Source organism: Austrofundulus limnaeus, unplaced genomic scaffold, assembly GCF_001266775.1.
Source record: "Austrofundulus limnaeus strain Quisiro unplaced genomic scaffold, Austrofundulus_limnaeus-1.0 Scaffold227, whole genome shotgun sequence".
NCBI lineage: Eukaryota > Metazoa > Chordata > Actinopteri > Cyprinodontiformes > Rivulidae > Austrofundulus > Austrofundulus limnaeus.
In genome coordinates, this window is record NW_013952629.1 from 865,514 (window position 1) to 868,782 (window position 3,269).

Consider the following 3,269-nt stretch of genomic DNA (forward strand, 5'->3'; position numbering starts at 1 on the left):
CAAGGACACAACGACGGAGATGGCTGGACGGGGGATTGAACTAGCGACCTTCCGGTTCCAGGACGACTCCCCTAACCACTCCGCCACAGCCGCCCGTCTATGGCAGAGTCATCAGAGAACTTCTGCAGGTGGCAGTGTGGGGTGTTGATGGTGAAGTCTGCAGTGTAGAGGGTGAWGAGGAACGTGTCAGCACTGTTCCCTGAGGAGACCCCGTACTGCAGACCAGCGTGTCTGAGACACAGCCCTGTGTCCTCACATACTGTGGGCAGTCTGTGACGTAATCCAGAATCCACAGGGACATGGGGTGGTCCACTCCAGACAGCTCCAGCTTGTCCCTCAGAAGTCCTGGCTGGATTGTGTTGAAAACACTGGAGAAATCAAAGAACATGATCCTCACAGTGCTTCCAGGCTTCTCCAGGTGAGTCAGAGCTCGGTGCAGGAGGTAGGTGATGGCATCCACCCTGATGCCAGGCTGGTAGGCAAACTGCAGCGAATCCAGTGAGGACGTCACCTGATGGCATAGGTGGTTGAGGACCAGCCTCTCCAGCATCTTCATCAGATGCAATGTCAGGGCTATACCGGCCTGTAGCTGCTGAGGTTTGGGTGTTTGGTCTTTGGAACCAGTACCACACATGAAGTCTTCCACAGTTGTGGTACATTCCCCAGCTTGTGGCTCAGGTTGAACATTGTTCCCATGATGCCACACAGTTGATCTGCACAGCACCTCAAGAGCCTGGAGCTGATACCTTCTGGACCTGCAGCCTTGAATGATGGTAGATTGTCTTTTGTTTTCTCATTTTGGAGCAACATATTTATTAGGTGATTGGTTCATTACTCATCATTAGGAAACAGTTCATGTGTGCAGGTGTCTGAGCAGGAGCACAGATGAAAATGAGTTTCTACCAGTCTGAGACTTTTAAAATGCTTGTTTTTGATATGATTCTGTCACTGTCTGCACAGATCTTGTCCCAGTTTAGTTTTATTATCTTATTTCTTTTTCCAGTTCATCCTCATAGTCTTGTTCCCAGCATTTCAGTTCACATCCAGCTCCTGCTGATTGCTCTCACCCCTCCCATCATAGAAACTCTAATCAAGCTCATTTCACTCACCTGTCTCCAGCAGTATTTAACTCAGTCTCACTCTCCAGCTCATTGCCAGATTATCATCAGCCTCGCCTATGATCTTCCAGCGTTCCTGTCCCTTGTCCTGCTCTTGCCTCATGTCCCCGACCTTGCTCATGTCTCCTGGTTTAACGTCTCCTGCCTCAGCCCCTGTCGGATCCCGTCTGCCATCTGCTCTCATGGTAACAAACTTTTTTCTGTCTCTTGGATTATTGTCTCTCGCCTGTTCCCTGAACGGAACCGCGCCAGATCGGACCTCCTGGATCTTGACCCCTGAACGCATCTCTGGACCATCGGCTCAGTCATATCCTTCTAACCTGGTAATGTCCTCTGATCACCTGTGTATGACCCTTGTCCCGTTTCTGACCACGAGTAAGTCTAGCCATCCATTCRCTCCCCGTGACAACACAGCCCGGAACCAAAACACATCAGCTGTTGTTTCAACCCGAATCTCAACTCAGCAGGAAGGGTTGGTGACTTTCTTTTTCACAAATAATATTGCGTTCACGACCCAACCTAACCCTAAGCTTCTGTGTCCAGAACTGACGACCCCGGAGTCCGGTCCCAACCTTCCAGCCAAATTTTCTAACAATAAACTTGTTAAAACTTTGATGTTGTTCAGTGTTTACTCAGAGCTCAAAATACAAACCTTAACAGATAATCTGGCCACTATGAGCTCTGAACCGAACATAGCCTGGAAGGCAAGTATTGAGGGAGCTTTAAATGATCTGGATAAAATTATTCATAACATTAACATAACTTTAAGTAATTTATCATTGTCTTGTAATGTTAGGGCTCCCCCTGCAGGAGGACAAGCAGCATCACCTAATGTTTCAAGAACTCAGCCTCCCTCATGTATGGAGCCCCGTTTATGCCCACCTGAAAAATTCAAAGGTGACTCCGATCAGGGCCGGGCTTTTCTCACTTAATGTGAGATACAGTTTGAGTCACAACCTTCATCATTCCCTTCTGAAYGCTCCAAGGTCGCTTATGTTATTTCACTTTTGTCTGTTAAAGCCAAGTTGTGGGGAACTGCTGAGTAGCAAAGAGATGCTCTTATTTGTTGCAAGTACAAAGATTTTGCTAAAGAGTTACTCAGAGTTTTTTGTCCAGTTCTTTCACATCGAGAAGCGTCCAGAGGTCTGCTAACTCTCAAACAGGGGAACAAGAGGGTCACAGAGCTTATTGATTTTCACACCCTAGCAGTGGACAGCTGGTGGAATGATGAGGCTCTGCATAATGCCCTTATGCAGGCACTGAACGAGGACATCAAGGACGAACTGGCGACTCGAGATCCACCCCAGTCCTTACAGGAGTTGGAGGACCTGGTGACATGCATCGACCTAAGCCTGCATGAGCGAAGACAAAACCGACGAGGTAAAAGCTTCTTTTGTACTCATTTGTTACCTTTCAGAAACACTGAGACACAGGTCAGAGGAAGTCAGGTCGTTACCGCCCCCCAGTGGTACAAGCCATTGTGGAACCCATGCAGATCGGCAGGTCGAAGATTTCTTTGGAGGAAAGGACCCGTCGTAGGAACAAAGGTCTGTGTTTATACTGTGCTGGTGTTGGTCACATTGCCATTAACTGCCCTGTAAAAACAAAGAGAACCAAGACTTATGTCCTTAGTCCTGCCCATGTGAGCCATTCCCTTCCTGTATTGTCAGCAGATTTAAATGTGTCTGGTAAAAATCACGCTGTTTTTTTTATAAATTTTATTTTAAGTTTTCAAAGTTTAGAACATACAATTAAACAGACAAAACAAAGCCCAGATGCACAGGTCAAAGCATAAAACATTGCAGTTGACATATATACCCACACAGTACATAAACATAGTCACATACAAGGACACACATACACAGGAGGGCGACAGAGAGGAGTGACCATAGATGGGTTTGATCAGCTTAGTCTGGTCTTCGAAAAGTGTTCCAAGAAGGGAGTCCAGTAACATTAGAAAGTGTCTTTAGGGCCTCTCCGAAGTCTCTCCATCTGTATCATGGACATCATGTCCGTCACCCACATATGGAAGGAAGGAGGAACAGAGGACCTCCAATTTCTTAGGATTAGTCTCACGCCGGCCTCTGCCTCTTCTTCGTTCCCTTTTTAATTGCTCTATAGAACAACACGCACCAACAGTACATCTGGGGG